This window comes from Neopelma chrysocephalum, unplaced genomic scaffold (genome assembly GCF_003984885.1).
Source record: "Neopelma chrysocephalum unplaced genomic scaffold, ASM398488v2 Primary Assembly neopelma1_96, whole genome shotgun sequence".
NCBI classification, from domain to species: Eukaryota; Metazoa; Chordata; class Aves; order Passeriformes; family Pipridae; genus Neopelma; species Neopelma chrysocephalum.
In genome coordinates this window covers 866356-888855 of record NW_020897759.1, presented here as the reverse complement: position 1 = coordinate 888855, position 22500 = coordinate 866356, and the positions used below count along the sequence as shown (strand labels likewise).

At 40.1% G+C, this 22500-nt stretch overlaps 1 long non-coding RNA gene across 3 annotated transcripts in view; it reads left to right on the top strand.

The window, feature by feature from the left end:
• LOC113972758 overlaps window positions 1-22500 on the top strand; it is a 136352-nt gene that overhangs the window by 43906 nt on the left and 69946 nt on the right. For all 3 annotated transcript variants that reach the window (XR_003535995.1, XR_003535994.1, XR_003535993.1), the window contains exon 2: window positions 1616-1671. This is a non-coding gene — a long non-coding RNA (uncharacterized LOC113972758). The remainder of the gene's footprint in view (window positions 1-1615; window positions 1672-22500) is intronic.

The window sequence follows — 22500 nt, the reverse complement described above, 5'->3', positions numbered from 1 at the left end:
GACCAGAAAATTAAAATCTCCTGCCTAATAGTTGTACAACTGCCTCTGTCAGATGTACAGACGTGCTCTTACTTCTTCCGTAACGTCAGACCTTACCAAAAATAATCATTGACGAAGAACTGATTCTAATTACTTGTTTTATGTAGTCCATTTTGATTTCTTGAGTTGCACATGCGAGCAAAGATTTGTCTCATCCACTCAAAGTTAGATGGAACTCTGGATTTAGTGGTATTTCCTTTTTTCAGGAAAATGGGAGGGAGAGGACAAGTATTTGCAGCTGATAACAAAGCAGAACTAGCCTTTAGTCAGCAGGCTTTCTTCAGACACTAACGCCTTGAACACGTTTCAGACTTCTATGCTGATGCTCCTAAGTACCTCACAGAGGAGGAAATCAATCAGACTTTGAGTTTGGAGGAGCTCTTAGATGGAAATCTTACCCTTGATGACCAGGTTGCCCCTTCAAAAGCTGGCATCTCCACAGCAGAGCAGTCCATGAAAGGCCCAGCAGTGAGGGGCAGCTGCACGAGTGCTCTGCTGAGAACTCTGCATCTGACCCAACATTTTAAAAGGAGAGAGGAAAATCAAGAGGAGGAAGGGAGCTCTTTAAAATGATTGTCCCAGCGCAACTTCCAAATAGCCTTTCTCTACCTTCCTGGGAGATTTTTTTGGTCAGCTTAGTGCTGAAGTAAAGGAAGGGATCCTTGGGCAAAGTTGCTTATCTTTTTCTTTTATTTTTTTAATGCATGCGGAGAAGTCCTAGAGTAAGAGTCCAAAATTGCTCTGAAAAGCCTTTGCACTCAAGCTGAAACTTAGCACATAGCAAGTGAGAAAAAAACCCATCAAATAAGGTGTAAAATGGAAAGACTCCTCATTTCAATTATATTAAATGGGTATAGGGGAAACTTAAAATAAAGATCATCCTTGGTCCAGGAAGAAAGTAGGGAGTGTTTTCATGCCTCCTTAGCCTGTGCTTTTGTCTGCTGACAGCTTGACTCGGTGAAGAACAGAGAAGTTTAGTTTGTTGACTTTTACAGCTTACCAAAACTGTAACTATTATTTGATTGTTCTTATCTGTCCTACACATGACATAAGCAAGTTCAAGTCCCTCTGTTCCAGAGTGTGAGACCTCTGGAGAGTCTGCAGGGCAAGGACCTGCCTTTTCAGTGTAATAGAACTCCAATTTAGTGAGGTTTGGTTGTGATGGCCAGGTTGTAACAAGCCTGGCCTCTGGAAATTTGGTAGTCAATGTAATGCATTAAAAGAGAAGGCCACACAACTCTGCAGGAGACTTCTACCAAGGTTTTACTGACACTGTTGTCTGCTCCCCTGCAGTGAATAAAATAGCTTGGCAGCTCTGCAACTGATGGACTGGTGTGCTAATATTTCATACTGTATTGTCTTTATGAGCATGGCACGTTCTTTTCATATTTCATATGGTGTCTTAAAGTTCATCTACTTCACCTAAAATCCATAACTGCAATGCTGAAAAAGTACTAATAAGGCAACTTGACCAGAAAACCAAACAAAATCAGCCCTTGAACTACTTGGAATCAGTTGTTAGAATAGTTCCCCATGGAACATAATTGTGAATTCTGTTTTTCATTCTTTCTTTCAGGCTCCTTTGTATTCAGTGAGAAAGAAGAAATTCAGCTGAACACACCCAGGAAAAAGGTAGAGGTATTTTTAATTTGTGTGGGGGTTTGTTTGTTTGTTTCTTTTATGATCTTGGAAACATTTTTGTTTTTTTTTTTTTTTCTGGACTGCTTGTATCTTTCTAGAGTGAGCATTATAGACTGATCTGCAGAGTGCCTCAGTAGTCTGCTTTATCTGTCTGAATTTCCATCAATAAAATTCATTTTGACTTGCAGTTGTTAGTACTTTCTACACTAAGTATCAATGCCCACTGCTAAGTTGTGCCTATTGCATTGTCCCTTCCGCTGAAGTTGGCATTGCCTTTTTGAGAGCAGTCGTTCTAGATGGAACTAAATAGCATGGAATGTGAAAGACCTCTTAAATATTCATTCTTTAATTAAGCATACCATTTTTGACAAATTATATTTTGTATTTCTAATCTATGTACGTCCATCATTCCTTTGGTGGTGGTTGAATTATTTTAGTAATCACTTCCCTTTCTATTGAGTAGCTAAGCAATTAGTTGAATAATCATTCAAGTAATTACTTCTTTGTTGACTAAGAGCAATCTTGATAGTGAAAATCCATACATGTTAGCAAATCAAAATGTGAGAGTTTTTCTGGTTCGCCAGATTAAATGGATTATATCATGAGTTGGATTGAATCTGTGTTATAAATAGATGGGGCATTTCCGTGTCTCCAAATACATTTTGAAAATATGTTTCAAACTGTAGGTTGTGTTATTTATTTGTATTGAGGTTAGGGGTAAGAAATTAAGCATCTGTTTGTTCTTTTTGGAGTAGAAACATCAGTGAATACTGCAGTGATTGAGCTGTTCTCACATTTGGTAACATCTCATCCTCCCTACATTTCTTGAACATGAAGCATATGTTAAATTTAAAATTGAGAGAAGCTCAAGAGCATTTTCCTATTATGTATATATTAGATGTATGAGTATAACATGTATATGAACTATTATACTCTACAGAAGGCCTAATTCATTGATGCAACAGACTGCACACAAATATCTGGGCACTGCATGTACCACCTGGAATTTGTGGGGCTATACCAGCATTTCTTTTGTACTGTGGACCATAAAGATGGATTCAGCCATTTGCTTTCCCTTGTCCCTGTGACAGGCACTGTGACACTACTTTATTGGCCTCTCGGAATATTTTTTGACTCAGGTCAGTTGTAAATTAAAGGCAAACTCCTTGAGCTGGGTAGCCCAGTCATTTTCCTTGATTAGAAACTCTTACACCAGAAGTATTGGATTGTCCTTTAGAGTAAGACAGCTCGAGTGCTGAGAACGTTAAGCTTGTCAGGCTCATGCAGCTCCATATGCAGACTTAGCCCAATGGGTTTCTGTGAGACAATTGCTCATAAATTAGTATATGAGAATCACCAGCACTCAAACCTCCACACTTGATTCAGTAGAGCTCTTCAGCACAAACTTAAGTGATATAGAGCATGGGGACTTCAGGACACTTGGTTGTCAGCAGAATGAGGCTTTCACATCAGCAGTCATGGGAACCTTTTTGTCCATGTACTTGCACTATGCTTGTAGGAAGATCAAAGCCTTATTTCTGGCTTTCAAGTGTGCTTAAAACCCAGAAAAATTTAGCTACTGATGCTCCCCACCCCCATCCCTGGTGTGCAAGATCTGATTGAGGGTATGGGACAATAGACTTGGCTTTGTGCAGCCTTCAGCTGGCCATGTAGTTTATATGCTGTCTTCTGGTTTCCTCATAGCATAAACTTGAGTTTATTCTGTGATTTTAAGAATCATCCAACTTGCCTCCTTAGGCATCTTAGGCATCATGTATTTGAAAACTTGCTCATGGGTGGGCTTTGAAAATGCTGTAGCTGATACAACACAAAGAATATTACTGAAGCATGGTCATGGTATGAGAATTTCACAGCACTTGTCAAAATCTCTTTCCAGGAATTGTTTAGTGAGTGTTCTTTTGTGACTAACTCTGACAGTGTGACACTTGACAATCTTTACCTTGACTGTGTGCTGTTAGTGTACTATCAGCAATAATGTCCTCACAGTTTGCATTTCCTCTTTAAACCTTTAACGTATGTCAAACCCCAAACAACATTTCATTCATAAGCAGATGTGTTTTGGGATTATCACATGTAATGTGAGGGACTAAAACAGCTCCAACACCGATTTACGGGGGAAACATAATCATATTGTCTTAGTAAGTGACAGTCTGTGCAAGGGACACAGAAATCCCCCCAGATAATGGCTGGAGTTCTTTGCAGGATTTGTGCCAAGCATTCACATTTGCAATAAGGCTGCCTAATAACTTACTGTATCTGAGTTATCTGTGTGTTGCTGATTAGTTTGGTCTTCATATAAAGACATTTGCAAAGGATTTCAGTGCTACAAGCAGTATCCACAAAACATATTTGGAAAAGTCAGGTTGCTCAACATTGGCTTTTGACTGGTCTAAACTGTACTTGGCCTTTTCAGTTCTTTCAGGTTTCCTGAAACAACTCTTTGGCTCTATTTTCTTGCAGTATTTTCCCTGAGTACAGCACTACTCTCTGCTTTCCCAGCTAATTGAGGTGGCTGCAGGTCAGCCTGTCTGACCAGGGAGCTACAGCCAGGCCCTTTTGGATCCCTGAGGTACTTAGCACTGGAGATTCTCTGCGCAGATTATAGCATTGAATTGGAATTACTCTCCATATATCCGAAGTATATTAAACGTTTGTGCTTGAAAGGAGAGATTGGTAGGGCAGGAAGGGTTTTATCTACATTGAATTAAGATTATCTACGTTCTAATTGCCCACACTGACTATCGGGGAAAGGATCGTGAAGCCTGGGGGAACTGAGAGTGAAAAAAAGGAAGTCAAAATCCAGCAGGAGTGTTGCTTTCAAGAGTTTTAGCCAGCCTTACCTTTGAACAAGGGGGAGTCTCCTTCACAGATTGGGGCTGGGGGGAGAAAGGGGCCCCAGGCACCAAAATAGTAGAGTTGTAGTTGGCTGTACGATTTCACTATGGACTATGGAACATTTGAATAAAAGTATCACAATTACACCTTGACATTAAATTCATTATAAAGTTTAGTATTTAACTTGTAGCCCTTTTAGAAAGTGAAGCTACTAATTACAACTATTATTTTTTACTTGATTTCATTTTTATAGAATAATTTAAAAAAATAGAAAACCATCTAAAAAGAATTTTAAAAAGACATTTCTGGATACAGTGTGTTTTCAATCTTCTATGGCAAATAAGATCATATAATCCTTTTGAGTTTCAAGATGCTCTAGAATTTGGTTTCATAGTTGCTGTATTGCATATTTTCTCTGGCTCATTTATACCAATCTCAAAGCTTATTATTGAAACTTTTAGATCAGTGTTTTAAAATAGTAACAACAACTAGAAATGGCTTTAAAGATAGATCTCAGTACATCATCTAAATAGGGTTATTCATAGAAATAATGCTGTAATTGGAGCATTTAGTGATTTTCATGAATTTGTGATGAAGAGTGATATAGAGTTGCAACAACAAAGACAGATTTTTTAAAAGTATAAAATAGTTTTCTGTACAAATTTAATCTTCCAAGGCTTATAATTCTTACCACGATAAAAAGACTCCACCAAAAATATCAATTTGCTGCATAAATAATTATAAACTTTTGTCTGAAACCTTGTGTTCTCCCAACGGAGAACTAAAAAATGCACAGTAATGTGAGCTGTGTTACCTCCTCACCAGTGGCAATAAATGGTATTCTAGAAAACCTAATAAAGTTGATGATAATGGGAACGCAGACAATAAAAATCCCAGTAAAATTTTCTTTTGTTTAAATTATGACTTTCAGGGGGCAGGGAAACTGGCTAGAGAAGAGGAGTTTGTAAATGTGCAAGACTGTCTTTTCAACCAACTGTTCTCATCTGGGGAAAGAAGATGGATGGCAGTGTCTTTCAGCCCATCAGGCTATTTTTGCTGGCTTAAAGGCACTTCTGTCTATACACTTCCAACCATGCATTTTTGGAATAAAGCCAGTACCAGGCTGCTGGAAACCAAACAAAACAATGAAATGGGAGTTCTTGAGGTCGCTGCATTCTAAGGTCACTTCTTATGCTCTTTGGGGTCTCAAGTCACTGCTCTGATTCAGTCACCCCCAAGTTATCTCAGTTATCTCTCGTTCAGGATGTCCAAGTTCTGTTATTCAAAACATGATCGCTATTTGCCTTTGGAAAACCAATATTCCATTCAAGCAAACAAATTAATCTACACCTGATCACCATGAAGCTAATTCCTGGAACCTGAACAGCCCCTTTGTTCTGGCTAAGTCTGGTCCCTGTCTTGATCTGATCAGTTACTTGATCAAAGCAGAGACAAGATTTGCAAAATTTGGATCCCGGTTTGTTGCATAAGCATGGCATCTGTGCCATTGGAAGTAAGGGAATCTCCAAGAATTAAAAAGGTGTGTTTTTCGAATATGACTAGCGTTTGTCAAATCTGTATTTCAAATCTGTATTTCCTGGCTCAAATATATTTACAAGTAAAATATTTGTTACATTTTGGTTTACTTGCATAATATAAGATCAGCATGTCACACGTGAATTCCTCATGTTTCATGGACTCTGCCAACCAATTCCATGAGGCTCATGACTGATAGGATGGCACAGCTACTGAGGATGGCTGAGTGTGATGACTTTTTGGTTCTGAGTCTGGTCAAGCTCAACATAATGTTTGAAGTCCTCTATTAAACTTGAGCTCAATTTTATTGCATGGTTTGCTGAAGATGAGTAGATTCTTATTTATTCTTTTCATGGCTTGGCAGAAGCCTGACAGTGAGTAGGAGTATAAACTGTGTTGTGTCTCCAACAGTTCACAGGACCTGCAGCCCAGGATTGATAGCTTTTGGTTTTCAAGGCACCTATCTTGGCTAGGGAATTTCTGAAACTTCCCTAACCATATCACCTTTGTTAAGAGCAGCAAAATTAATCCTGTGATAGTGTGTTTGAATTCTGCAGACCTACATGTTTTCCCCCTCGTGTGTTAGGATTTGCCTTTGCAATCTCTAGTTTGAACCTGATTTATACATTTTTCTTTAATAGTACTGGAAAATTAACGAAGTTCTTTAGCATTATTAATCTACTGGAAAGTTTTTTAGTGATATTTTTTACTAGAGATCATTCAAGTGGGCAATTCAGACTTCAAATTTAATGAAGCATAAGGCAACAGGCCTCCTGATGTAAATAATGAGCTCTATATTCCACTTTTGTCAAGCTATTCAAAAAAGAAGGATTCATTTATGCTTCACTGGGTAAGTGATGAGAGTCTTCTCTACTGAAATATTTTTGTAGGTTAAACAACTGTCAAAAATCTGATTTTTCTTGGAGGTTTTATTTTGTTTTTTACACTTCTAGTACTTACTACCTAATAAATAGCTTATGGCTATTTACACTTTTTAGTGCAAATCTTAAATATAGTTGTTGGACAAAAGTATAGGGAGCTTTCCCGCACTAAAATCGTAGTTAATTCTGAAGGAAGACAACAACACTTAGAATAATAGCACTGCTCTACTGGGGCGTGCTGAAGCTCACAAATATGGTATGGATAGAACAGTGCTGAGTGTATAACACCAACTTGTCACGCTCCACACTTGTCTGCAATTGTATGGTCCGGAGAGAACAAGGGGAGTGGATGAGTGGGCAGAGTAACTAAGGCAAAATCCCCCAGCAGAATGAGGTGTGTAAGGTGTGTATCATTCTATTTGTAGGTGACCATTTCTGTAGCTTTAGCACAGTACTACACCGTGTGTGTAGAAGGCTTTTGACACTTCCTCAGTGTTCAGGAGTGACAACAAAGTTACATTCTGAGCAGAACAGATCTTGCAGTTGTGAAACTGCATAACTGTTTTTAGGTTGTCCTGCAGAAAAGCAGGAAACTTCCCTAGTCAGGATTCGGCTGGGATGGCACTAAAGTCTCCGTGCATTCACTGTGGTAAAGTACTCTGTGCTTGGAGACAGTGCACTCAACATTCTGTCATCCACGAGCGGTTTATCTGGACTGTGTGTATTCCATGCTGCATGTGCAGGATTCAGGTAGATCCCCACAGTCCCAGGTTAGGTGGGATGGATGCTGGTGACCCAACAGCAGTGGCCCCGTTCTCTGCTTGTCTCAGATGTGAAAGCAATCTTGACTTGTGCATGGCTTGCAACCTCCTCTAGTCTGCCAGAATTCCCTACGCTCTCAGCAGAGCCAGTCAGTGCCATCACTGCACTCCAGGAACTGGAGACATAAAGAACTAAACTATGTTAGCTTAACATGTTTGCCATGTTAGCTGAAGACCAGGTGGATTTGTTAGGTCTAGCCTAGCTTTGGTTTCATGTGATATTAGGCAAATGTGCAGAGCTGTGCATGTCCCAGCACTAGGCCACCTTGTCCTCTGGGGTTTGCAGGTGTTCTGTTGTGTGACTGGGGAGATGTGCAGATTATCATGGTGAGCCTGAAGTGCACCAGCCCGAAGTAGGACAGGGTTTCCAAGCATTTTGACATGAGTCGTGTGCTTATTGCCCAGGGTACCCCCCTCTCAGCCACGGGGGTGCGCTGTGCTCTGTAAAATGCCCTGTCGTTTTTGTGCTTCTGGGCTGTGCTGTTGAGGCTGTGCCTGTCCACGGCACCGGATAACACGGCACTCACAGCCTGGGGGTGTGGAACATCTGTGAACAAGCAGTGCCTCTTCCCCCTAAGGAATCAGGAGTGACTAAGAGTGAGTGAGGGCATAAAGCAGTGAGTGAAACAGCACTTCAGTGTCCTCTCTGGAGCAGACACATGGTGTGAGGACACGCTGAATCCCATCCAGCAGCCTTTGGTATGCGGTGCTGCTCACCTCCGGCGGGCTCCCCAAACCCCTCCACAATTATGTATTGGATGTGTTCCCCCACCACAGTCAACCATCACAGATGGTTGTGCCCACTTGTCATCTCCAAATGCATCCTGACATTTATCCCAAGGTACTGCCTATTGTCGTATGTATAGTCAATTCTGTAATTTGCTTTCACCTGTTGGAATTAATCTCCATATGCAGGTAGCTCTCCCCATTTTAATGACATGCTAGCAATGTCAAGATTAAGTTAGGGCTAGCTGTAAATTCAACTGACTCATACAGTGACTTTTGCGAAGATGACTCTTTCATTAGAGTTTGCCACCTCACCCAAACTAACTAGTGTGGGAAAGCAGTGGGATATCAAAATCTGCCTGTCAGGATTTAGGAGCATAAATCTCATAGAGGGCTGTCCCAAATGACATGGCAATTTAGAAAAATCTGTCAGAATAGTGCATGCAGTGACATGCCACATATGTATGGATTCTTCTCAAAAGAGAGCTGCTTTTTCCTTCTAACCCTGTCACTGTGACCAGGTAGGCTCACAGATTCCTTGTTCTGGGTTGGAAAACTCACAGTAATTGCACCTGTCTAATGCCCCATAAATTTTTAAGCAAAATGTGGAAATCTAACTCTGAAGATTTCCTAATTTTGATATCACATAAAGAAAGGGGGTTAGTATTTGAAAAGCAGAGAATTATAAAAAACAAACAAACAAACCTAACAAACTTCAGAATAAGTTGTTTACTCAATAGAAACCATAAGGAAAAAGCAAATCTTCTGACATATTTCAACTATTTTTTCAGTTTCTTTGCTCCCTACATTGTTCTTTCTTAACCTTCATGCCAGACTTTCAGCTGACCTGTAAGACAGAAAAAAATCGCAGCTTCTTCAAATTCAGATTAAAATGTCAAAACGTTTCTTAACCTCTCTGATTCTCTTTGTGTAATAGTGCAGAGTCACTTGAATATTGAATTTTCTATCCTGTAATTAGACTTTTGATTTTAGACAGTTTTAATATTTGATAAGGAATTTTAAAATCTAGCTTTGAACTTCTCCCTGTCTGCAGCCCATATTCAGGGCTGCAAACTGTGCTCTCGGTAGAGCTTTACAAGAGGGATCAGTCCACTTGCTCCTCTGGAGGTGCCCTTTGGCAGCACTGTGTGTTTATTTGAAATGAATATGTGTGCTCAGAGAATTAAGGAACAGCTGAAGAATCAGTATGTTCATTTTACTGAATAGCACTAAAGTTTACATATAGTATCACACTTTGAATGCTGGTGAGTTGACCACGAAGGCACACTGGAAATTTCATGCCAGAGGCTTTTTTTTTTTCTATGGTTTGGAATGCCCCTGAGAATAAGTATTTTGAAACTTTTTCTTTTGGGCATTTCACTGAAAGCTAACGGAGATTGATAAAGATAGAATACTCATTTAGCACCTCTCTGATTGTACAGCAGCCTTCTGTGTTTGGAAGGAAAAAAACTTCAGTTCACTGATATATTTTCAGTTAGCTGGAAACTTTTCTGCTTTTGACAGAAGAGCCAGAAGGAGAGGAAGGTTTGGCTGGTGGTTGTACTGTCAGGCTGAAGAGCAGCTCTGCCAGGCTCGATGTGTCAGCCAGGACAAATGTTAGTTTGTAAATCTCTTTCCTGTTGGTGTGTTCAGGTCTGTCTCCTTCACCAGCCGTTCTCTGAGTGGACAAAACTGAATGAGCTTATCCCATTGCCTTGTTTTTCACAGAATCATTGGGGCTGAAAGGGACCTCTGGAAATCTATTCCAACCACCCTGCTCAACCAGGGTCAGTTAGAGCATGTTACTCAGTGTCATGTCTTTTCAGGTTCTGATTATCTCCAAGGATAGATCCCCACATCTGTCTCTGGGCAACCCGTTCTAGTGTTCAATCAACCTTGCAATAAAACAGTTTTTCTGTATGTTTTAAATGAAAATTTAAGTAGAAATTACCTCTTGTCCTATTCCGTGAGAAAAATATGTATCTATCTTCTTTCTCCCTCCTCAGGTGTTGGTAAGGTATCTCTGAAGCCTTCTTTTCTCAAGACTGAACAATCCCAGCTCTCTTTGCTTTTCATCTTATGATCAATGCTCCAAATCCTTGATCATATTTGTGGCACTTTTGTGGACTCTTTCTGCTACACCCATGTTTCTACAAAGCTGCTTTCCAGCCATGCAAGCCCCTGGCCTGCACTGATGTTTGAGTTTATTCCTCCTCAGGTACAGGGAACTTCGTTGGCCCATTTCTCCATCCCATCAAGGTCCTTCTCAATGTCAGCACAACCAACTGGTCCATCGGCCCTTTCTCCCCCTTGCAGCATATGCTCAGCACTGTTGGATAAGAAAAAATGGAGGAAACAGTGGTAAAGTGAATGAACGAGGTTTTCTAACAGCAAGACAACAAATGAATGTTCGATGACTGAATTTAGTACTTTTAGCACATTTTATGCAGGAAGGTGTTCATGGTGATACTTTGTATCCAACTGACCGGGTAAGAATTTTTCCTGTCTTTATGTGGGAAAAAGTTATATTAATTTCATTATACGAAGAGAAAGGCTAAATATATGCAAACTCATTGAGACAGATTATCCTCAAGGTTAATTGAGATATATCAGTTTGCACTTGCTTTCTCTCTCACAATTTTCTGCCTGATTACCAGTACTAAATGGTCAAATACCCACACTTTTTATTCAGGGCATTTTCTCTAAGGTTAGAGATTCCAAGAAATATGGATTTAGGCTTGGTTCAAGGATGAGATAATTAATAAAACTGTGGACCAAGTTATTTATGGGCTCACAGAAACCTAACCTCAGCATGGCTCCCTGCAGTCCTGGTGCCTCTGTTGGACTTGGTATGGGGGCACTTCTGATGTGGCTTTCTCCATTTGCACAAACCCAGATTTTCTTTTGGAAGGAATCTGGAATTTAGGGGCAGAAATGGTAAGTTTGTGATCTGAGCTGTAGGTTACTTCTATCTGTGACATCATGGTTCAACCTTAGGAAAATAAAAGATTACTTTTCCTGAGACTCATTCTGGAACTGCTCACTCTTAACATATTAACTGGAGAAGATTACTCTGCACGTGGGAGCTCCTTTTCTGTATTGACCTGGTGCTATTTGTAAGTTATCTGACTTCAGGAATAAGGGCTCCAACCTGATGAGCCAAGCATTGTTCTCAACACAAGTGTATTTCCACTTGCAGTCAATGGGGCCTTCCAGCTTCAAACTCAACTTCCATTGTTGCATATTTGGATAGAAACACAGGAGATCATTACAGAATGGTGGTTAAGTGCCTTCTGAAAGAAGTGCCCAAGAGAAGATGTTTAAGAGTATTTACCAGGTGCACACATTTACAAATAATTAGTATTTTAGGATCTTTATGTATTTCTGTGGACCGGACTGGGCATTTTAGATGTAGAAATGGGAGTGAATTATGGATTGCTGTTGGTTCAACCAGTTCTATCAGTAAAGCAGAACAATGGAAAAACATCTTGTAGCCTGGCAAAGGGCAGAATCCACCAGCAAATGAATGCTGAATTAAGCAATTAGGCAGGGAATCAAAATTGAGGCTTCAGTGTAAGGCAACACATGGCACATGATCCCAGGCAGGTCTAGAAACAACTGTAGAAACTGGCAGAGCATTGTCAGCACCTGGTGGTGTCCTCTGTGGCCAGAATCCTGCACTCTGGACTCTAGAATGGCATGAGTGTTTGTCATGCTTCTTTTGAAATATTTTGAGAGCACCAGGTTGATCAGAAGTAATTTTTAAAAAGAGACAAAAATGGAAGGAAGTTCAAAATGGAAGGAAAAGATGAGGGTTTGATTCTTTCAAGTTCAGTGTATGAAAAGGCCTTCCCTTTTGTTTCATGTGGGAAATAGTTGCTGTGTAGTGAATGAAATATCTGAAATGGAAATATTTTAATTTGAAATAATTTTAATAAGTGTTACGTGTATTACAGGCCAGGATAGTACACTTAGCACTGCGGTCATGAGTTAATGAGTATCAGGAGTTATTGAAATGAGTTTGTGGATTAAGCAATAATCACAAGCTGATATTTGTGACTAAATAAATCTTGCATTTGTTTGTGTTGGAAGGAAGCAGAAAAAACAGATGTATACAACAGATTTCCAACCTGAAAGAGATTACTAATTTTGAATTTGGCTTTCCATATAGACCCTAGGTACCAATATTTCTATTCTGGGCCCTCTCTGCATTCTCTCATCCAGATGATCCTTGCTTCAGCATCATGGTAGAAATTTAGTGACACAGAGGGCCTTTTTCCCAGCCTTCCACACAGAGTTTGATTTCCACAGAGTGGAACTGGAGTACCACAGAGTGGTAATATATAATGCCAAAGCTTAAATAGTGCCTGCTTGTACTGTGTCATTAATAATCATCTGTCAAAAGTAGCAAGATTCATCCAGAAAACATATTGGAACTGAGGGGGAGGGGAGGGATCATTCTTCCGCCAGTGCAGAGAATATTTTAAATCTTAGAGAGTTTTCTTCATTATTTTGCAAATATTTTCCAGTCAGAAAATCTGCATAGTAAATTTAGTCAGATTTTTACTATCTTGAAAATTACTCAGATTGCTTTTCCGTACCAAAGAACTGAATTTCAGTGTTGTTAACACATGCTGGGGGTATGAACAGGAATGTGAGCTGAAGGGGTGAGACTCAAGTGGTGTGGTATTCCAGTGAGACCTGTGTAACTCAAGCTGGCTCTGCTCACGGGTTTGAGCTGTACCTGAGACAGTTCCTGGGCAGGGAGGAGGCCAGAGACTGGTGGACATGCATGGAGCACATCATGTCTTAGTGTAAAGAACAGAATCTTCACCCCTGGTTGCAGTGCCTGGGCATTTCTAGTGACATGTGTATCTGGGAGAAGTTGCTAAAAGCCAGCATCTTAGTGAAAAATGGAATTTCTTCCATAATGTCATCAGCATCACAGAAAACTAAAACTTTTGGAAATCCATGGGGCTTCTTTATAGCCTTTCATGTCATTTGCTTTCATGTAGTTCTCCTTTCTGATTCTTTATTGCGAGGAAAAGTGAACCCCTTCCCTTGCACAGAGCCCAATCATGGGATCACATCCATTGGCTGCAGTGAGATCAGTGTGGGCTGTGAGGGCCACGTGCTTTCACACTTTTGGTTGAGATGCAATTTGCATAATCAACATGAAAATTAAGAACTATTTTCATGAAAAATGAAAGGCTAGGCTTTGCATAGTATCTACTATCATATTTTTTGAGTATGGGATGCTAAATCCGGGTGAGCTGGGACAAATTCTCATTTGATAGCCACAGATGTGCTATCTGGGGAAGTGCCATGTGCTTAATAACTGCTGTTCTTGCCCAGTTCTGCCACGACAGAAGGTGATACCTAATCTGCATTGCTGGATTGTGGAGGGGCCCTGCGTCTCATGAACCATTTACATTCAGGAGAAAGATTGATTCTTTTCACCTGCATGTTAAACAGGAAGTCCTAGGGAGGATTACAAACCACTGAGACTGTCTAACAGATAAGAGAAGCAAATACAGTTCAGAGCAGCATTCAGTGACTGCTGCCAGCTAATGCTGTCTGAGCCTCCCTATTGTTGGATGGAGCCTTTTCAAGGAATCTAAGTCAATAACTGTATGGAGTCAGTGGCTGCATCTCAAAATGTCTTGAAAGCGTGTGCTTTGATAATAGGACACTTCAAGGGTAGGTTAATTGACATTAACTCTCTTTGCTCACACATATTAGGGAACTTTTCATAAAAAGAATTAAGTCCTAATTATTCAGATCAGCAAGAGTAATTAGGAAATATTACCTGCACTAGTAGAACGTGGGAAAGATCTTAACTACTGCAAGATTGGTTCAGGTTGTCTGAATAGGAAGAGTTGCTCTTGCATTTTCAGATTGGACAGGGTCCCTAATTATTGAGGGAACTGGTCTTGGCAACCCAAAATGTTGTTAAAGTTCTTAAAGCATATTCTACACTATAACTTTCAACACTGGCTGCAGAAGGGACTGAACCCTTCACAATAATAGACTCATATGGTTGCTTCATGCAGCCCACAAAGGTTCCATGTCTTACTGCTTTCTAAATGCAACTGAGAAGAGATTCCTGTGGGTCTCCCATGTGCACATCTGGTAGTGCTTCACCTTTGGGTTCATTGCTCACCACCGAGCATGAGCTGCCTTGGCGTGTCAGTGCAAAGGAGTGAAGCTTGTGTAGGTCTCTGTCTCTGAGTCACTTCTGCACAGGCTGCTCAGCTCAGTGGAATTCTGGAGATGTTTATGATACAGGATTGACTTTGGATTTTATTTTTTGCCTTGATGACTATCCTTAGGATACAGTTTGTATAAGATAATAATAATGTCACCCTCCTAAATAAAGGCAGAGCAACTGAAAGCAGATGGAATTGCATTTTTGATCAGAACTGAGGATATTCAGAATGAGGAAATGAAGGCTGATAGAGGGTACATCTGCTTGATCAGTTGCTAAGGCAGGAGATATATGCACTTTCTTATGGGAAGAGATTTTCAGATAAAAATCCCTCTTGTGTGGATTTGGGTTCATAGAGAGGATCAAGACCCAAACCAAACAGTTTGTTTCCCCACAAGTAGTAGCTGTAAGTTGAAAGCTGAAAATCTGACATTTTCATATATCCAAATACTTAATTTCTTTATTTTTTTACACCTTTGAGCCTTATTTCTACAGCTGGTAAAGAAAAGTTAGTGAAGTGAAATTTTCTTGGCTTTTCCTTTTTTTGGTCTGTGCCAGACTTTCTATTATATCCTAGTCCCAATTATTCTGCTAATATAAGAGTATTCACTCGACGACTCTTGACCTTCTCACTGACACGGGCTTTGCTTTGTTCTCTAACCAAAGGAACCTCAAGAACATTCAGGGAAAAATGAACTTTAAATGCCTGCTCATCTCAGGTAAGGAATAATAAGGGTTCACCAGCTCCCAGCAGATGGTAGGCTTTTCTTAGGTGTCAGTACAAATTTATTTCAGTGAAAGAGGAGAAATGCCTCCAAGGTATTTGTGCAGAATCCTGAACTTAGTACCTGGGTAGAATTTGACTTGAATGACATTTCTTCACTGGGTAATGGTTACCTGCAATCACAGGAAACAGTGGTTTCAAAGGCTCAGCTGGCTAAGCCTGGGTTAGATTTTTCAGTAAATCTGTCCTATCCTTCAACCTTGTCTTATTTTCGAACACAAAATATAGTTTATGAAAAGCGTGGTTTAGATTGGAATAGAAAGGAAAGCATTGCCCAATTCATCTAAATTCAATTGTTTCAAGGGCTGATGAAAGCTCATGAAGGTTAATAAGGGTCTTTCCTTTGAGATTAGTGGAATTAGGTCAGTTCTTATTACAGTACATCTGGCCTACAGGCGTCAAACCCAGCTATAGACTTTAACAATTTGTTTGCACACTCCTCACTTACAGCTAGAAGATGAAAATGTAATTGGAAATAGAATGGATCAAAAATCTTTGTATACTCAGTAATTACAGTCCTGCTAACCAACCAACCTGAAAGTTGTACTACCTGGGTAGCTTTGAGTTAGATAAAGAAATTAATTAAAACTAAGCTAGAGATCAAAATCTTACAAACCCCTCAATCTGCAAATACTGATAAGATGTATTTTGTTCCTGCTCTTCAAACAATGGGTGTAAGTCTTTCAGGGGTTTTGTGTTTGCCAGCCAGAACAAGCAGTAAATTTCTTCCTCCCTGACAAAGCAACTCAATGCCAGGTAAACCCATGCAGCTAAATTCCCTCGCTTGGAATGAATGGACAAAGCAAAGGCAGTTCAATGACACAGGGATAACGGCTGACTGAGGGTGAGAGCAGCTTCTCGATTTGTGTGTGTGGGCACACAGGTCTCTGCCCAAGAACGCTGTGCAGAGGGAGCACTGCTCCATTGCTGCAGCAGTGCTTTGGTGAGTGAGCTGCTGCCTATGCTGCTGCCTCAGGCTTTGCACAAGGATCAGTATCCATTTACCACTGACTAGACAACACACTTCTGTTCCTTCAGAAAATCCACACAAGCAGAGTTTTTAAATGTGCTTCTCACTTGGAAGAAAATAACGTAGGAGGAGAATCGAGGTCAGTTTTTATGTCCCAGGTTGCTGCAGCGGGTCACAGGAAAAGAGTTTGTCTTTCTGTTTAAAACTGGTTCAAAGAATCATTTCACCTTTCTAGAGGAAACAAAGGAAAATGCAGGACTCCAACTCCAAACTACACCCTAGTTTCTTACAACAAAGTGTGGGACCATCTATAACTATTGAGACTGTTTCTGAATAGATGATAGTAAAGGACAATTCAGTGACAAAAGGCAGAGTCTGACCAAAGCACTTTTCATAATTGGCAAGGAGGGGGTATAGGAAGAAAGGCTGCCACAGAAGGATAAGGTGTACTGAGAAAGAACTTGTGAAGTTAACTGAAGTTATCAGTCTTTGTTTTGATTGGCTTGTAATTTGTCTAGGCACAAACTAAGTCCTATGCTATTGTGAAGACTATAATATTTCTCCTACATTTATATGAAAGTAAAAGTTGAGGGCTCTTTATAGCCTGTTTGAAATACATGTGTTAGCAACTGAGGTGGTACAGATGAATACAGAAAGAAGTGCCACAGAGGGAGGGAGCAGAGGAAAATACACTGGTTACCTTGAGGAAGGTCTTGTTTTGGATCACTTGTAGGGATTTGACAGACAGTCAGTTTATGGCAGTCAGACTGACACTGATAACAGTAACTGATACACTAGTGACCTGTAAAACACAGGAAGAATCAAGAAACACATGGTAGGTTAGGGCAAAAGACTTAAAAGTTCAGTTTTTCATAACTTGAATAATTTCCCATATACTTGGATCAAAAGAGCACAAGTTAGATTTTAATTCTGCTTCCATCTTGAAAACTCTTTTTTTTCTTTCCCCAGTCTCTTCAGCTTTGGTTGTGTTTGTATTTGCAGCCAAGGAGATTTGCTATTGCTGCAGTTTGGGTTGCTTTTGCCAGAACCTGAGGGGGCTATGCACAAAGGTGGTGGTGTTTCTTGGAAGATGTACTTAAAACTAGGGAGTAAAGAAATGACAGCCTTGAAGCCAAGGTAACAACAGCTGAGTGATCCCTGCTGCTTCTGCAGAGATTGCTGCTGCTTAAGATGGTGGAAGCTAGCAAAAGAGATGGACAAATCAATGCTACTTCTTCCTTTGTTTTCTCTTGTAGTAGTTTTGTGCAGTCTGCTTCATTCCTCAGCACTGCTCCACGAGCACTGAGAACCAGCCAAGAGCTTAGTCTCAGCAATGAGCAACAATAGGACACATTCGTTTGGTTGTGTAACTAGGGAACAGAAGCACAAGATTTATCTGCAGCTCTAGTAGGGTGTGCTTTCTTCCGATGCCTCCTGTTGAGCTGTGCTGCTCTTCCCAAGTAGGAAATGTTTATCTGCTCTTGCTGAGTTGTGACAGTTTTACTTTGAAAATTAAGGATTCCAAGTAACAAAGAGGGAAATGTGCATAGCTTGTCACTGAAACCTGAGCAGTCAATTCTGTTTTCTAGTAGCTTGTTGGGTCAGTATTAGCAAGTGAGAACATAACCATCTCTAGGTTGTTTCCTGCTGTTTGACAGCAGAAGCCCAGGGAAGAGGAGGAAGTGGGTTGTTTCCCTCCCTGGCATGATCATGCTGACAGAAGCAGCTGTGAAATTGCTGTTTGGGTAAAGCCTTTGTTTCTCTTATTTTCCTTTTCCTTCAGTAATTAAGGTAACTAGAAACGGATCCAAGCTTGGAAACCTGGAGTCAAATTCCCATTCTTCTAAAGCTCTTTACTCTTTGGCCTTTACTGCTCCAAGGTGTGAGGAGCAGCTGTGTACAGGCCTGTCTGGTTCCAGTACCATCACAAAGACATAATGGGGATGAAGTAGTTTCCTTTGAGTGCCTCTGCAATAAAATCTTCATCATCTAACAATCTGGTTGCCTTCTCAGGATTTTCAATTTACTGAGGATATAGTTATAAAAATATTATCTTTAAACTAGAACAAATCCAGAATATCAACTGTTTATCAAAGCCATGGGATCCTTTGTTCAGGCTTCGTCCAGAATCAAACCTCTACGGGACAATTATCAGTCTTCTCTAAGAGCAGCACTTTGCTGTCTGACCATATTTCTGAACAGGTACTCTTGTGTAATCACCTCTGAATCGCTTGAGCTAAGAATGAAAACTGGGTGTCTCTCAAAAGGTAAGACTGAAAGGCCTCACTGAAACTATTTTAGAATGTGTGACTAAGGCAGTTCTTACTTACTCCTTTTGAGCCAGAAGAACTGTAAAAAAGGCAACAGATTTTAGGGGTGAATGAGCATTGGAAAAAAAAGGTTGTGCCTTGATTTTATTCCATGTGGGATGAAGAGGACCAGGTCAGACAATCCACAACCTTCTGCCTATCAGTAAAGACCAAGAATTCTAAAGAGTTATTTTGCACTTAGCATTTTACTTTTTATTAAACATAGCATATTCACTGTAGTGGAGAAAGAAGTAATTTGATCGACAGTTACTTTACATTTTAACAGCTCCCTTTCTTTCATTTTGCAGAAGCATTTTCATGTTAGGTATAAGTATAGAGATGTGTATTTATATAAGACCTTTGCTAAATTTCATTTGCTAAATTTCATTTGCTGTTCCAAGACTTATTTCTCATGAACTGCACTTCTAAGAAATTTGAAAATGAACACGAATCATTTGTTTTTGAATGGGACTAGAAAATTGTTTTCTTCCCTTAGTTTAGCAGGTGAAAGAGTTAAGACTTTACTTGCAGTAGATTTATGAATGTTGCTGCAGACAAAAATTAGCTTAGCAGTTTTTACTAACAACTCCATCCTTTTTCTTCTGAACTCCACTTTCATCTAGCAGAACTGTAAATTGTGTCCCAATAGACTAGGGGAACTAAAAGTTGAAGAGAAATGTAACGTGCTGAGTCACATGGCTTCACTTTCATGAAGGTAGAAGAACAGATCATAAACAAGCTGAAAACTGGGGGGGGGTCACAACCCTTTAGAAAAAGTAAATAACTTTTTCCTTGTACCATTTCTGTAGTTGGGTATATGGTGGTGGAGTTTTCTTTCTTTTCTTTTTTTACCTCTTTCTTTTTAATTTTTAGAATAGTAAGAAGCAAAAGTAACACACTGGGTCAACCTTATGCCTTGCTGCATTCAAATAACTACTCATGAAAATTATGAGTCACCCAGCACTGGTTTTATTTACGGTACATAATGCTTGTGGAAAAAACCTGTACCTTTTCTTTGCCTTTGTTGAAGGTGCTCTGGGATCAGGTGCCAGACCATCATAATTTCTGTTGTGCTGCACAAAGCTCTTCGTTCTTTAACTTTATGTTGAGGCTTAATGGAAGAAAACAGTCGGCAAGGTTGGACTTAGAATCATAGAATCATTTCGGTTGGAAAAGACCTTTATATTGAGTCCAAGTGTGAACCTAACACTGCCAAGTGCACCACTAACCCATGTCCCTTAGTGCCACGTCTACACGTCTTCTCCAGGGATAGTGATCCAGCCACTTCCCTGGGCAGCCCATTCCAATACTTGACTACCCTTTCCACCCAGGAACTGTTTTACTAATATCCAATCTAAACCTCCCCTGGTGCAACTTAAGGATGTTTCCTCTCATCCTGTCACTTCTTACCTGGGAGAAGAAACTTCCCCTCATCTCATTACAACCTCCTTACATTTCTGCTTCTGCAGCCCACAGACATCATGAGGAGGTTGGTGACTGCAGCACAACACATCCCAGTGCTGGCAAGCAGTAAATACAGCAGCATGTTTTAACTCTTCCCAAGTATGGCTACAAAGAGTTTGAAGACTACTTTAGAGGGGAAGTTTGGTTTTCCAATGCAAATGTGGGACGGTTAAAGACTTTAGGATGAGATTTATGTCTTTATCATTGCCATTTGCTCTGTCAGTGACCAGGAACAAAGCAGTCAGTATCTCTGTTGTTTGTCACAGACTGTCTGTAGTTTTCTAAGTTTATTCTTTCCAAGTCTGTTTTCTCTCATCTGATGTTAAACAAAACTTATCTTCTGTGCTTTAAAGAATTCCTTTCCTGTTTCGAGGACTGATCTTCTGTCATTTCTTATGCAGTATAGATGGGCCCTACTGCTTAACTGCTTATCATGACATCCTCCCACTTACCAGTTTTTTAAATATCTTTTATTTCTTCCAGCATAGCTAATTGCCAGTGTGACCATGTAGAGTTCAAAAAAGATCACTAAAGCTTCGCTCTTGTTCTTCCTGTCATTTGTGACAATGCTCCTCTCTACCCTGATGCTTACAAAAAGCTTGAGGGAAGTTTGCTTGGCTGTTGTAATGACCTCATTGGTTTTCCATATGATCCATAATTTACTCCCTCATCTGTCTTTCTCTTTTCAGTAATAGGGCAAAGGCGAGTACTTCTTTTTTCTATTTTTATAGAGGTCACATAGTCTAGGTGGCCTCCTTGGGTGGATGCTGGATGACGTGGACAGCTGGCGGCAGCGATGAACCTGTGCTTTTTTGCTTTGACAATGAGAGACTCTAATTTTGTCTCCAATACAGATATTTGAGTGTTTCTGTGTTGTCAGAGGCTCACTGTTTACGTGCTGGTTCTACTCTATTTTTACAGCATCAACAACAGAGATGCAGAGCTAGGACTGCTGTGAAAAAATAACCAAATAATACCAGGAATACCAGCTCCTAATGTGACGTCAGTGCTGACAGGGCTACTGCTCCTTGCACTGTGGGATTGTTTGCTGTTCTCAGTGTGCAGAGCTCTGCCTTGTGCCAGACATCAGAATGTCTCCCAATGGCTAGGGAAGAGCCTGTGGCAGGGCACGCTGGGCATCACCAGTTGGGATGGGGGTGCAATGAGGTGTACCTGGCCCGTGGTTCTGGGTGAATCGTGGGTTAACACTGGCATTCTATGGGGTTAAAAGAACTGTAGGCTTTGAGGTAGTTCAGTTCCCCAGGCTAGAGCGCTGTCAAACCTCAACCCCATCAATTGCTCTCTGGTTGGGAGGAAAAGCAAAAGCCATGTTGATTTTTGCTGGCCCTGAATCAAACCTTAACCTGAGCATGGAAAGTCTGATTGGCTGATGGAAGCCCTCTGTCTGTTCCCTTACTGAAGAGAGGGGATCTGTTTGGATGTGTTGAACGAGACTACAAATATTAGCACTGCTTTTTGTCTAGATCTTTTCTTTCTTGCCTCAATATCCTGGATTTAGTTGAAAACTGAGGCTTCAGGTATTATGTCTTTATCTCAGTTGGGTTACTCTGTCATTTCCTGCTATGCTGAGTGAAATGACATGATTGCTGCCTGATTTGACCTCTTCTGTCGGCGGGAGTCTTTCAGTTGATATTAGCGGGTTTTGAAAAGGGCACATTATGCACAACCTAAATTATAATGTTGGCTGCCTGTGAAATAGCTGATTTATTTAAAATCTTTTTTATTTTTTAAGGGCCTTAATGCCGCTGGCTCTTTGTTACTTAAATCCAGTGTTTTGAACCTGGTTTTGACTGAACTCAAGTATCCAGTTCTGTGAAAAACCTATCAAAACCAGAAAAGTCTTTTTTTTCTGTAAAATGTTATTAAAAATTCCTTCTATTTGTTCTCAATCTATGTAAGTATTTTGAAAAGTCTACTTAGAATATAAGATGTATATCATGTTTATTATTTTAAATTAGTGCAGTTTTAACACCTTTTTTGAAGACAAAACACTTTCCAGGTTTTGTGTCATTCTGTAATACCTGATAATATTGGTAGAAGAACTTGCTCTTTCTTGCTCACAGTTTTCTCAACTTGCTTTTGTTTACATTTTAAATAATACTGTGATTTACTGTGTTACAATTTATTCCTTTTAAAATTTGTGTTTATTAATGGAGTTCTTAAATTAGAGAAAGACCATTATTTTACATTCTCCTGCAGGTGTTTTATTAGGTATCCTAAAATTCTAACAACAGAGCACAACCT